Source organism: Spinacia oleracea, chromosome 4 (assembly GCF_020520425.1).
Source record: "Spinacia oleracea cultivar Varoflay chromosome 4, BTI_SOV_V1, whole genome shotgun sequence".
NCBI classification, from domain to species: Eukaryota; Viridiplantae; Streptophyta; class Magnoliopsida; order Caryophyllales; family Amaranthaceae; genus Spinacia; species Spinacia oleracea.
In genome coordinates this window covers 63,682,192-63,697,255 of record NC_079490.1, presented here as the reverse complement: position 1 = coordinate 63,697,255, position 15,064 = coordinate 63,682,192, and positions in this window count along the sequence as shown.

The following is a 15,064-nucleotide window of genomic DNA, read 5'->3' as shown; positions in this document are numbered from 1 at the left end:
CTCACGTGGGATGCGAGGACGGCAGACCACACTCTTTCTTCTCCTTGAAGAACGTGCCACCCTAGAACCCCCGTCTCCTGAATGAGAGGAGCTAACTCCACCCCGATTTCTTTGGGACGGGTTCGAAAAAAAGGAACCCTGCTGTCCCTCTCTCGTGGTGCTCCCCATGGTTGTTTGCTTAATACGAGCCATGCCGTCCTGCATAAGGAACAGGACGTCTAACTTAAGAAAAGAGGAAAAAGCAAAAAAGAACGGGTACGCCGTCCAGATACAAGAAAAGCGGCAATTGATAAGACGTCTCCCCAAGAAATAAAAGCATCAAAAACAAAAGTAAAAATTTCAGAAACATGCAGAAACAAGAAACTAACAAGAATGCTTACCAGTAAGTGATCAAACTGCTGAAATAATCAGGTGAATTGTCCAAACTCCAAGAACAACGAACGAAGAATCCAAGAACAGTCAATGCAAACACAAGAAGATCGTCGAAGGGAAATCGCTCTCTCTCTCTCTCTCTAGAAATTTCTCTGAAAAATAACAAAAGGCAAATGAGGAAAAAAAAACGATTTCTTGAGATTTTAAAGGCAAAAACCAGGCTCCTAAAAGCAACCACACGTGGCACTCACCATATCAAGAAGGCTACCCCACCTGGGAAAGGGCCCCCTCCTCGAGGGGCAAATGATTTGGCCTAAAATAAAAGGCTGCCACATGGCTTTACTAGGATGGCCAAAAAGGAGGGCAAAGATTCTCCAGCATGGATACCCAGAATCTATATTGAGCCCATATCCGCATCCAGACCCAGGGCCCATGTCTTAGGCCCATGATCCCATTTGATTGGAAAGAGTCCCTGGTCAAATCATGACTGAAATCCCAACATACAAAGGGCCCAACAGGTCTAATCAAATCTCCTATCATTGGACACATGTCCAAATCTGGGAAAGCACCCAAGCATCAAGTCAGGGTTTGAGGATCAAATCCCAAGAAACCCTAGCACTATAAATAGTGCAGATCCCTAGGTAAAAGGGGCATTCAATTCATTCCCACCTACTTTAAACTATCTTTGCTCTGCCTTCTCTCTAAAATTACTTCTCTCTCTAGCTTATACTTACTTAGGCATCGGAGGGAATATTCCTACGGAAATCTTCTTGTTTTGCAGGTTGCCAGAGGATTGTGCCAGGTCATACTTGGTACCTCCGAGGAATGCCGGACACGTCATCACCGTAAAAGATCCCACAACAATAACCTAACAGTGGTATCACGAGCCTCTAATTAATTCCATAACCAATTATAGTTAACATGGTTAAATTTTATAAATTTGCAATGAATCAAAGGGGTGATTAATTTCGATTTATGTAATTAATTGCAAATTCTTGCGATTATTTAATTATATGTTCGCAGGATTTTCGGCAGTTTAGTCAATAATGGTCGGAATAGTATAATTTTATAGTGAATTTCGCATGTAAACGACGTTTTAAAATTTTGACTAAAATCAATGATTTGATGCCGAACCCAAAATTCCCAAATTCGAAGCCTAACTATGACTTTTCGGAGGTTTTAGTTTTCCGAACGCAAAATTTATAATTTTTAGGATGTTAAATTAAATATTTGCGAATCTTGTATGTAAATCTTGAAACTATGATTGACCTACTGTATATGTTTAACAATTTTAATGGCTAGACTTGTTAATTATACAACCTAATTTGTAATTGTAATTAATTTGTTAAATTCGAATAATTTAGAATTTGATTTGATTTTCATAATTTATTATGCAATTTAATTAGGAACCTATGATTAAAAACCACCATAAAATTTGTTAAAATTGAAAAGTTTTAAAATTTCATGACCTAGATTTGAATCCATGAAAATAAATATAATCGAAAATTAATTTGAATAATAAATTTTCGATTTTTCGCCCAAAATTTATGAAATTAATATGATTTATTAATTCGTCAATAAATTTAAATAATAAAAGTTTTGATTTTTATAAAATCCGATCACGAATTTTGCACGCACGAAGCAATGGACGCTAAGTGTTACTCTTAAGGGGTGTTGTATAGTGCGGGCATGCGACAACGAGCAAGGGAGCTCGTCGCCTATGCGGTACAATGCAGCGAGCAAGGGCGTGGCACATGAGCGCAAGGCAGCAGCCCTGCTGTGCGCTATGTGCTGCGTGCATGTGGGCTGGAGGGGCGAGGAGCAAGGCAGCGAGCACAAACACACCGAGCGCGCGCGCAACGTTGGCTGGCTCGTCCAGCAGCGTTGCCCAACCCATCGAGGGAAACCTCGACACAGTGGGCGAGCGGGCTGCGCGCAAGCGTGGCTTGCTCGGCTTGCTGCGTTTGCGCGTGGCTGCTCGTGGCTTGCGATACGATCAGTCGAGCGACAGCCCTGGGGCACTGCTGCTACGTGGACTCAACGAGGCATGAGCGCGAGCCCATGGCCTTGTCTTGGCCCGATTGGTTCGTTTTAATTTTAATTTTAATTTTTCGGTTGAAAACGATTTTAATTAAATTTAAATTCGTAATTTAATTTTTTTCTCGGAATTTAATTTTGAATAATTGAATTATTATAAATTTATTTATACTAATTATTTTACTAAAATTAAAACTTTGATTAAATTTAAATTAATTACTTTAATCAACTGAAATTAAATTAAAGGATTTAAATAATAATTTATATGAGCTTTAAATTTTAATTGAATTTGTAAGTTTCCTGTTAGACTAGGAAATACAATTTTATGTTTAAAATTCGTAAAGCATGTAAAAGTTCTTGGTTTTAGTGGGAGCGTTTTAGTCATAAACTCTTGATTAGGTCTACATTCTTTTAAGGTTAAAACAACTCGATTAGAATTAATAAGGATTGAATAATTTGTAGATTATTGGAAGCCTTGATTAATTGATGCAAATATTTATGTGATGCATAATATGTTCTACTAACCAGCTATGTGGGCCATTCATTAATAAATGAATGGGTGAATGGTATATGGTAAATGTACTGTTTTGCAGGTTATGGAAAGTGACTAGTATGACCCAAATATGATAGAAAATATGGTATGCGTACCATTAATTTGAATGTAAAATTGGTCTAATGCACCAAAGTTTTTAATTTTAAATATGGTCTGCGTACCATCAAATAGTTGTAATTAGTTTAAATTATAGCTTATCCTATTTGAAGAAATTGGTGCCTCCCATGGTGAAATTCAAGACGGAGTTTCCAATCCATTTTCAAGACGGAGTTTGAAGTTGAAGCTTCAAGATGAAGTCGGGCCATACTAGATGTAATACCTCGTATTTTTATAATAATTATAAATATATTTTATTATATTTATAAAGCATTTTATGATTTTTAGAATTTATTTTGCATTTAAATATTATTTAAATATTAATTAGAATATTTATTATTTTAATTAATTATGAAACGAATTTAATTTTCGAGTCGGGATATTTAATGGGTCGCAAGTAATTTTAAAGATTTGGTTTTTTAAAATAAAAGTCCAACTTGTTTCATTAAACGAGCCCAATCAAAAGAATTTAATTCTAAGCTCTAGGCTAGCCCAATCATTTAATTGCTAAGCCCAATGTCAATTCCCAAGCCTAGCCCACTAGGGATTTGAGAGCCTATAAATAGGACTCTCCTCATTAAATGATCCCCTTGTTTTTCATTAAAGCCTTTATTCTTTTCTTGCCCCACACTCCTCTTTTCTCTCTCCTTGTGCCGGGCTCCCGCACCCGCACTCGACCAAGCACGCTGCTCGTCGAGCCTCGCCCATCGCTTCCCCTCGTCGCCCACACTCTCTCTCGCCCTCGCTGTGCTGCTGTGCGCTGCTGCTTCTCTCCCCTAGCCACACTCGCACACCTCTTTCCCTCGCTCGCAGCCAGCGCTGCCCCCTTCCCCTTGTCGCGCGCTGCTGCTGTTGTTGCTGTGGTGCGTTGTTGCTGCCCTCTCCCAGCCGCACGCACACTCCCTCTCTCTTGCTCGCCCAGCCCGCGCACTCGCCCTCGTGCCGCGCGGCTGTGTGCGCCCCTACTGCTGCCTTTGTTCCTTCGCGCGTGCGCCGTGTGTGTGTGTGTGTGTGTGTGTGTGTGTGTGTGTGTGTGTGTTTGTTCATTCGTTCAATTCTTTCGCCCAATCACATTTAATCCGTGGTTGTTCCGTGCTATAGGCCGGATTGGTATAATTCTCTTCTTCCTTACCAATTCTATTTCAATTCCGTATTTTAAATTATATTATTATCATTGTTTTGAATAATTAAAATGCTGGGAAACGGTTATGAACACCATATTGTGATGTTTTACGTGTTTTGATTCTTGAGGCGTATTTTAATTATTAAAGCATGAATTTTCAGATTTGTTTATATATTAAAGGTTTGATTTTTATGGTGTTAAAGTGATTTTTATTGGAAAAGTCAAGTTAGGGTTTTAGCCTAGACCTAATGGGTAAATTGATTAGCATAATTAGGTGATTAATTTAATTATGATAATCAATTATATTTTCAGATTTATAAAAAGGTTCAAAATGTTGAATTTTATTGATTTTAAGGGTGGAAAAAGTATGTTTTCGTACTAGGGATTGGTTTTGCAAATTGAGACGATTAATTTATTAACGAACGATTAATTTCTAATTATTATCAAGGTTTTATATTTTATAAAGTTGCTGGAAATTTAATGAACATGGAAATAATTAAGGTTTCATTATTTTGATGATAGGAGGTGATTTCTAAGTGAGAGATCGTATTTTCAAAGTGGCCCCTACGCTTAGATGTTCAAGGTAAGTTCAAGTCTAGGGCGACCACATTATTTGTCAAGGGACATTACATGATTGTTATTGATGTGAATTATAGTATGTGAACTTGGTGGATTCATATTTGTTTGGTGAACGATCATGTGAATTATTATTATTGGAATTATTGATTTGTTGTTTGAACAAGCATGTTGGGACTATTGTGAGTATGGATTTCATTGTCAATCATGTTGTTCAATATTTATGCATGTATGGTTGGTTTCACATGCAAGGGATGAATTATTTATTGTTATGCTATTGCACGGGATGTCTAGCATACTTTTGACCCAATTATTCGTGCCTCGTTGCACTATTTATTTTACCATATGTGAAGGGTCCGCTCACGTAAGTCACCGCACATGTAGGGTTCAGTTGGGAATATTGTATATGAAATGAATTAGGATTTGTCGTGCAAGGGCACAACCCTCATGTTAATGGGCATGATGTGGAATCTCACTTTTTGTGAGAAGGAACTTGGTAGTTTCACTACGTCTTGATTTATTGATCACAAGTCCTAAAGGATTATAATGAGATTGTTTTGGTTGTTGTTTATTGAATGTATGTTTGTTTGAGTCTCGAGTTCGCCTTAATAAAATATTAATAAACGTAAATTGCAAACAGAACAAACTTCAAAACTCTTGGAACGTATATACCTTGAGTATGAACAATGGGGGGAGACTTCCCGGAAAGCTTGATCTCCTACTAATGATACATGATGTTGTTTCATTTAATTTATGCGCGGGAATTCCGTCGGTATGGTCCGATACTTGGTATGGTCCGATATTCGTTATTGTAATACCTTGTATTTTTATAATATTTATAAGTATATTTTATTATATTTATAAAGCATTTTACGGTTTATTAACATTTAAATAATATTTAAATGTATTTTATTTAATGCATTTTAATTAATTAGAATATTTATTATTTTAATTAATTACGAAATGAATTTAATTCTTGAGTCGGGAAATTAAATGAGTTGCAAATGATTTTTAAAGCTTCGGGTTTTAAATAAAAAGTCCAATTCGTTTTATTAATCGAGCCCAATCCAAAGAGTTTAAATTAAATCCTAAGCTAGCCCAATCATTTAATTCCCTAAGCCCAATTCTAATTTCTTAAGCCTAGCCCATCAAGGGATTAGGGAGCCTATAAATAGGACTCCCCCATCATTAAATGAGCCCCTAAAATTCATAAACCCTATTTTTGCCTTGCTTGCCCAACACTCCTCTCTCCCTCTCTTCTCTCGTCCGCACGCACGCATCTGTGCTCCTGCCCTCGTGCTGCTCGGCCTCACGCCCAGCGCGCTGCCCTTGTGCCCTCGTGTGTTGTCGCGCCCCAGCGCCCAGCACTCCCTCACTCCCTCTCTCGCCCTCGCGCGCCAGCGCCCACACTCGCTCGCTTGCTCTCTCTCGCGCCAGCGCCCACACTCGCTCGCTCGCTCTCTCTCGCGCCAGCGCCCACACTCGCTCGCTCGCTCTCTCTCGCGCCAGCGCCCACACTCGCTCGCTCGCTCTCTCTCGCGCCAGCGCGCGCTGTCCCTCTCGCCCCTCGCCCGCAGCCGCAGCGTGCCCTCGTGCCTGCGTTGCTGCTGTGTCTCATTGTTGTTCGCGTGCTCCGCGCACGCCCTAGCTCTCGCCCCTTCTCTCGCGCGCGCGCCCCAGCGTGTCGTGTGCCCTGTCCCGCGCGCAAGCGCTGCTGTGCCCTTCGCCCATGCGCGCACACACGCGTGTGTGTGTGTTGTTCGTGCTCGTAATTCGATTTCTTTTTCGCCCAATCACATTAATTCGTGGTTGTTCCGTGCTCTAGGTCGGATTGGTATAATTCTCTTCTTCTTTACCTATTCTATTTAAATTCCGTATTTTAAATTATTATATTAATATTGTTTTGAGTAATTAAAATGCTGGGAACCGGTTATGATCGAATACCGTGGTTTGAGGATTTGTGTGTTGTGATTCATTAGGTTGGTTTTAATTATTAAAGGAGGAATTTTCAGATTTGTTTATTAAATAAAGCATTGATTTTTATGATAATAAACTAGTTTTATTGGGATTTTCAAGTTAGGGTTTTAACCTAGACCTAATGAGTCAATTGATTAGCATAATTAGGTGATGATTTTAATTATGATAATCAATTATATTTTCAGATTTGAATAAAGGTTTAAAGTGTTGATTTTTATTGATTTTTAAGGCGGAAAAAGTATGTTTGGTACTTGGGATTGATTTTGCAAATTCAAACGATTGCATTATTGAAAAACGATTGAATTCTAAAGTCTAGAGGAGGTTTTAAATTTTATAAAGTTGCTGGAAATTTAATGAACATGGAAATAATTTAAGTTACATTATTTTGATGATAGGAGGTGATTTCTAGTTGAGTGCTCGTTATTGCAAAGTGGCCCCTACGCTTAGGTATTCAAGGTACGTACAAGTCTAGGGAGACCACACCTTTTTGTCAATGACATTACATGATTGTTGATGATGTGAATTACATTATGTGGAATCATGTTTATTTTGGTGAACGAGCATGTGATTTGTGATGTTGGATTTATTGGACTAGTTGTTGAACAAGCATGTTGAAATTATTATGAGTATGGATTTCATTGTCAATCATGTTGTTCAATATTTATGCATGTATGGCTTATTTCACATGCAAGGGATGGATTATTTATTTGTATGCTATTGTACGGGATGTCTAGCATACTTTGAGCCAATTATTCGTACCTCGTTGTACTATTTATTTTACCACATGTGAAGGGTTAGCTCACGTAAGCCACCGCACATGTAGGGTTCAGTTGGGAATATTTTGTATGAAATGAATTAGGATTTTTCGTGCAAGGGCACAACCCTCATGTTAATGTGCATGATGTGGAGTCTCACTTTGGTGAGGAGGAACATGGTAGTAATATCACAAGTGTCTTGCCTTGTTGATCACGAGTCCTAAAGCATTTAAAATAAGATTGTTTTGGTTGTTGTTTATTAACTGTATGTGTGCATGTTGGTGAGTCTTGAGTTCGCCTTTAATAAAATATTAATAAACGTAAAGTGCAACCAGAACAAGCTTCAAAACTCTTGGAACGTATATACCTTGAGTATGAACAATGGGGGGAGTCTTGCCGGAAAGCTCTTACTCCTACTAATGATACAAGACGTTGTTTCATTTATATTACGCGCAGGAATTCCGTCGGTATGGACCGATTTTATTATTATTATTATTATTATATTTGGTGTATGGTTGGCTCCCATCACCTTTCCTTTATGGAACTTTCTTTTGGCCCGTTCGAAGCTTATTCTAATTAAATTGTGAGTCAAGAGTCGAGTCAAGTGTCGAGTCTTGTATTCATGATTGGTTGTCAATTATTATATGGCTTTTGCATTGTGATTAGTACTTAGTGAGTGATGCATATTTTAGTTTCATTCACTCTATGCTTGTAAGTACTCAGCTTTTGCTGACTACATGCTTTGTGTGTCCCGGTCATGGCCTTTGCCTTAATGACCCTATGATGATCTATCATTTGCACTTGCATTGATGGAGAGTAGAATAAAATAGCAGGTTGGTAGATCGGAATCATGTGGCTTGGGATGATCGAGAGAGTTGCATGTTTTCGTATTTTGAACTATTTAACTTTACTTTAATTATGTTTGAAACGTTTGAATTATTTATACTTTGGGTTTTGGGCCATTATGGTTCCAAATTGTAGGAGGCCTCAATATTTCATTAATTATGGTTTTTAAAAGTTGGTTGACATTTAATTCCGCTGCGTAATTCTGGTAATAGCCTTAACCGTTATCACGGTGGCGGTAATACTTTAGTAATTCCTTTATTTTAAGTTGGAAAATGGTTTTATAAAAGCAAGGAATTATTAGGGTGTTACAGTTATATTATTTATTTTGGTGTTTGTTGGACTCCCAACACCCTTCCTTTATGGGATATTCTTTTGGCCCGTTCGAAGCTTATTCTAATTAAATTGTGAGTCAAGAGTCAAGTCAAGAGTTGAGTCATGTATTCATGATTTGTTTGTTATTTGTTAAATGGCTTTTGAATGTTGATTATTACTTTAGCGAGTGATGCATGTTTATAGCTTTATTTCACTCTATCCTTGTAAGTACTCAGCTTTTGCTGACTACGTGCTTTATGTCTTTTGGTCATGGCCTTCGCCTTAATGACCCTATGATGATCCATCATTGCACTTGCATTGTTGGGGAGTAGATTTATTTTAGCAGGTTGGTAGATCAAAGTACGATCGAAATCATGTAGCTTGGGATGGTTGAGAGAGTTGCATTCTGTTGTGCTTTGAACTATTTTAAATTATACTTTAATTATGTTTTGAGTTCGTTGGATTTTAATACTTTGGTTTTTGGGCCGTTATGGTTCCAACTTGTAGGAGGCCTCAATAATTATTATTTATGTTTGGTTTGAAAGTTAGTTAACATTAATTTCCGCTGCGTAATTCTGGTAATAGCCTTAACCGTTATCATGGTGGCGGTAATACTTTAGTAATTCCTTTATATTAAGTTGGAAAATGGTTTTATAAAAGCAAGGAATTATTAGGGTGTTATCAAGTGGTATACTAGATCTTAGTTTCATTCCTTTTTTGTAGTAAGTAATACTACAAAGTGGTAATCGGAGACTAATGCTTCTTTGTAGTAATTCATACTACAAAGTGGTATTTGCGGAACTTTAGGATTTTTAAATATTATTTTCCTAAAGTCAAAACGTATTATTTTGAGTACTCAATATTTTAAAGGTCAAATACCAATTATTCTGGGTCGTTTGAAATAAGTTGAAAAGTTTAGGATTATTATTTTATTTTATCTATTTTATCCGAATTTTTTTTATTATTTTTATTCGAATTTCCGATTTTTTTTTGTTATTATTTCAAATTTCTTCAAATTATTTTCGGATTTTAGTTCTATTAAATATCCAAATTTATTTTTTTGAATTTCTTTATTACTTTCCGGAATTTTTTTTAAAATTAAATATCCGAAATTAATTAATTTAATTAATTAATGATTCTTATTAATTTTTGATTTTAATTTTAATAATTTCAACTAAGTTAGGAGTTATTTCTTAATTAATTTGGAAAATTAATATTACTTTCAAGTGAGGAATGGGTAGATTAAGAAGGGCATATTAGTTAAGTATGCATTTTATGTGATAATGTGATTTATTAATTACCATGTATATGTTTTGACCATGTTTTAGCTTGCTTTGTGTGATTATTTGCATCATACTTCATGTTGAGCATATACTTTTGCATTGAAATTGTATGGCTCCACGAACTATTTATTGTATCCTTTTTGGGTTGGAATTTCTTTGGGAACGCGTTAGTAAGACTTTTTAGTTGTGAATTTTCAGGATTTAGGATGCTACATTCTAAGTTCTCAAGTCTAGGATACCTAGAGAAGCTGGATAACGAGACTCCTCATATGTATGTTCAGAAGATCGTGTTTGCTTGCAACTACTTTGCTTCAACCAAGGATATGCCACATCTTAGGCATAAGGATATGATAGCTAGTATGGTTATTCATTGTTTTCCCTATAAGAACCCTTACATAGACCTTAAGAACAAGTTCAGTGACATGTACTATAATGATGGTACCCCTAATTGGTACAAATATGGGACTGGAGATGGTAGGTGGAAGTATGATACTGAGGTTCTCACTACTATCTTAGAGGTTGCCGAAAATAGTTATGAGGATGGAAAATACTCTGCGGGTCTAGGTATGGGCTATGGAGGAGAAGAAAGTGATGGTGAAGATGGTATGATGCATGATGAGCAAGCTAATGATATTGAGGAGGATGATGATGATGTAGTTGAGATTGAAAACCCTAATCCTGTAGTTCCTGAACCAACAATTGAGATATCTAGTGGATCTGAGGATGAGCTTGAAGAGGACAAATGTGGTTGATAGTGTGCCATAACAGGATGATGAGGCTATGGATGAAGACTTTGATCCGGAAGAAGACTTGGATGATCCTAATGATCAAGACTTTACTCCATAGCAATACAAAGAAAGAAATGATCGTCGTGATGACATTAGTCTTTAAAGAAATGTAATCCTCAGTTATTTATTTCGTTGAGTAATAAAGTGGCAAAGCTACTATTTATGGTTATTAGTTCAATTATGGTTTAGAGAAATAAAAGAAATGTTATTGATGGATGTAAGACTTTATCATTGAAGTATTAATAAAAGCATCGAATTTCTTTTGTTATTTCTTAAGTTCAAATCTCGATTAGAAGTTTCGTGGGTATCGCAAAGGGGTTAATTGTTATTTTTTCAATGAAATTTTATGTGCAAGGTGGTCAATTTGACAACCATCTAAATTACATGCATCGAATAAGTGGGAAATAAGGCCCAAAGTGGCGCCAACTTCCCCTAGGACGCGTTTGATTTGTGCTCTTGTTGCGAGTGGGTTCAATGTCGAACTAGTGCCTTAGTGATGTCGTGTCCAACCAATATTAAAGTTGGTCTTTTATTCTATTCAGGAGAAGGGATATGGCTAACCAAGAGATTTCTGAAGTGGTTAGACAACTAGCTGAGGTAGTTCGAGACCTAGCTCAAACTAGAGCCAACCCAGTGCATGATCCGGTTGGGGAAATGTTTAAGAAAATAGCTCAAAGCAAGCCTCCACTGTACAACGGGGAGATTGAACCAAGTGTACTTGAAAACTGGTTGAGAGAATTTGATAAGCTTATCCTAGCTGTGAACTGCCCCGAAGACCTTAGGGTAAACAGTGTTGTGTATTACCTTAGAGGTGAAGCTGATTTATGGTGGCAACGATGTGAGAATACCCGTAGAACCACACCTAACTTTGGGGGGGAAGCTTTTAAAACCGCATTGAGGAACAAGTTTTACCCACCTTACCTGAAGAAGAAAAAGGCGCAGGAGTTCATCGAACTCAAAATGGAGGGGTTGTCTGTAACGGAGTACTATTCCAAGTTTATAGAGCTGTCTGGGTTTGCACCTGAAGTGGTAGCAACGGAAGAGCTTAGAGGTTTAAGAATGGATTGACCATGGACTTACAGTTTTTGTTGTCTGGAGAGACCTTTACCTCATTAGACACCCTGTACGGAAAAGCTGCTCACCTATATGGGTTACAACAAAGGAAGAATGGAGGTGCTGAGAAAAGAAAGGATGTTGGAAACTCGAATCAGGGGAGTAACCAACAGAATCAAGGGCATGGGAATTTCCAGTTTAGGGCTAACAATGGTGGAAATCGCAACAACCAAGGTGGTGAAAACCAGTCTGGAAGGAATGGAGTAAGGACCTACGACTGCAGGCGCTGTAACATGAATCAACCTGGAAAGGATTGTGACGGAAACCTAGTGACCTGTAGGTTCTGTCAGAAGTTAGGCCATAGAGAGTACGAATTATATTCTAAGAATGGAAAGCCTAACCAAGGTAACCACCAGAACAATAATCGGAATAACCAAAACCGAAATGGAGGAAATGGAGGTGGAAACCAAAGGAGTTACCAAGGTGGTAACAATAGCAGTGGCAATCACCAGAACCATGGAAAGCCTGGAGGAAACCAACAGCAGAATGGGAACCGAAACAACAATGGAAACACCAATGGAGGTGGCTATAACAAAGGAGTTGCCCAAGGGAAGATGAATGTGATATCTAGGCAAGAAGCAGAAACTTCCTCTGACGTCATAGATGGTACTTTTTCTGTTAACTCCGTTGTAGTTAAAGTACTATTTGATTCTGGTGTAACATATTCTTTTATCTTAGTAGACGTTTTGGGAAAATTAGGTTTGAAAGAGCCTGAAACAATTGAGGTACCTATAGTCATACCTACTGGTAGCATAGTAAAGTGTACCAAAATCCATAGAGATGTGCCATTGACCATAGCCAAGACCGTATTTCTATCTAACCTAATCGAGTTTGAGTTAGGAGAGCTAGATGTGATTCTAGGGATGGAATGGTTGGCCTTGTTCAAAGCCAAAATAGATTAGAAGCAAAAGATTTACTTGAGGTCTAACTTAGGCAAAGTAGTGTCGTATCGACGTTATGGTAAACCTAAGAACACAGGGATTATCACGGCAATGGAACTCGTGAAGCTAGTCAGTAAAGGGAACCCAGTCTTCTTATGCAATGTGAGAAACCTAGAGCATGTGACCAAAGATCAACATGAGGACATTGCGGTAGTGAATGAATTCCTCGATGTGTTTCCGGAAGAGATTCCGGGGATGCCTCCCAATCGACCTATTGACTTTACCATAGACTTAGTGCCTGGAACCGCGCCTATCTCGAAAGAACCATATCGAATGGCTCCAGCAGAAATGAATGAGTTGAAAGGCCAATTGGAAGATCTGTTAGAGAAAGGTTATATTAGGCCAAGTGAATTGCCTTGGGGAGCACCAGTCTTGTTCGTGAAAAAGAAAGATGGAAGTATGAGACTCTGTATAGACTACAGGGAGCTCAATAAGGTCACGATCAAGAATAATTATCCTTTACCTAGGATAGATGACCTATTTGACCAACTGAAAGGAGCAGGAATCTTTTCAAAGATCGATTTGCGCTCAGGTTATCATCAATTGAGAATCGCTGATCTCGATATACCAAAGACCGCATTCAGGACTAGATACGGACATTATGAGTTCACTGTTATGCCTTTTGGGTTAACCAATGCACCTGCAATATTTATGGACTTAATGAACCGTGTGTTCCATACTTATTTGGACAAGTTTTTAGTGGTTTTCATAGATGACATCCTAGTGTATTCAAAGAGTGAAGAGGATCACGCTGAAGACTTGAGATCTGTGTTGAGTACGCTGAGAGATAACCAGTTGTATGCCGAGTTCTCAAAGTGTGAATTTTGGTTGGAAAAGGTTGCATTTTTGGGACATTTTGTGTCTAAAGAAGGAGTGGCAGTAGACCCTATTAAGATCAAAGCTGTTAGTGAATGGCCTGCACCCAAGAGTGTGACTGACATTCAAAGTTTTCTGGGATTAGCTGGTTACTATAGACGTTTTGTGCAAGACTTCTCTAGGATAGCCAAGCCAATGACAACCTTGATGAAGAAGGAAGCAAAGTTTGAGTGGAATGACCAGTGTGAGGAGGCGTTCCAAGCCTTGAAGACGCGATTGACAACCGCGCCGGTGTTAACTTTGCCAGATGAGAGTGGTATCAATGATGTATATAGTGATGCCTCTAAGAATGGTTTAGGGTGTGTATTGATGCAGAACGAAAAGGTGATTGCGTATGCATCGAGGCAGTTGAAACCGTATGAATCCTATTACCCTACCCATGATTTAGAGCTAGCCGCCACAGTGTTTGCATTAAAGATATGGAGACACTCTGTATGGTGTGAAATGTAGGATATTCATGGATCATAAGAGTTTGAAGTACATTTTCACACAGAAGGATTTGAATATGCGCCAACGAAGGTGGTTGGAGTTAATCAAGGATTATGATTTGGATATTCCGTACCATGAAGGAAAATCCAATGTAGTTGCGGATGCCTTGAGTAGTTGCTAACGAGCTGTGTAAGGACATGCAGCAATTGAAACTTGAAATAGTAAGTGGTGAGTGTCTTGAGGGAATGATGAATGCCTTAACCATCCAGCCGTCAATATTTAATGAGATTAAGGAGAATTAGGCTGGTGATGTAAAGTTGGAGCGAATCAAGGAAACGATTTCGCAAGGGAAGGAAATAGATTTTAAGATCCATGATGATGGAAGTCTGAGGTACAAAGACAGGTGGTGCGTGCCTAAAAAATGTGGTGAATTGAAGGACAAATTGATGAGAGAAGGTCACAATACGCCATATTCTGTGCACCCGGGTGGTGACAAGTTGTATAAGGATTTGAAAAAGATCTATTGGTGGCCAAGAATGAAGAATGAAGTGGCTGAATTTATGGCTAGATGCCTGACTTGCCAGAAAGTCAAGATAGAACATAGGAGACCTCAAGGAAAGGTCCAACCTTTGGAGATTTCGAGTTGGAAATGGGACTGTATTTCAATGGACTTTGTCACTTGTTTGCCCAAGTCGAAAACCGGAAATGATACAATTTGGGTCGTGGTAGATAGGTTGACAAAGTCAGCAGTGTTTATACCAATGAAGGAAACTTGGAAAATGGAACAAGTTGCCAAAGCTTACATTAAGAATGTTGTGAGATTACAGGGAGTTCCTAAGGATATCGTATCAGATAGGGATACAAGGTTTCTTTCGAACTTCTGGAAAAGTGTGCAGAAGAACTTTGGTACGACATTAAAAATGAGTACAGCATTCCACCCAGCCATAGATGGACAAACTGAGAGAACCATCCAAACTCTTGAGGACA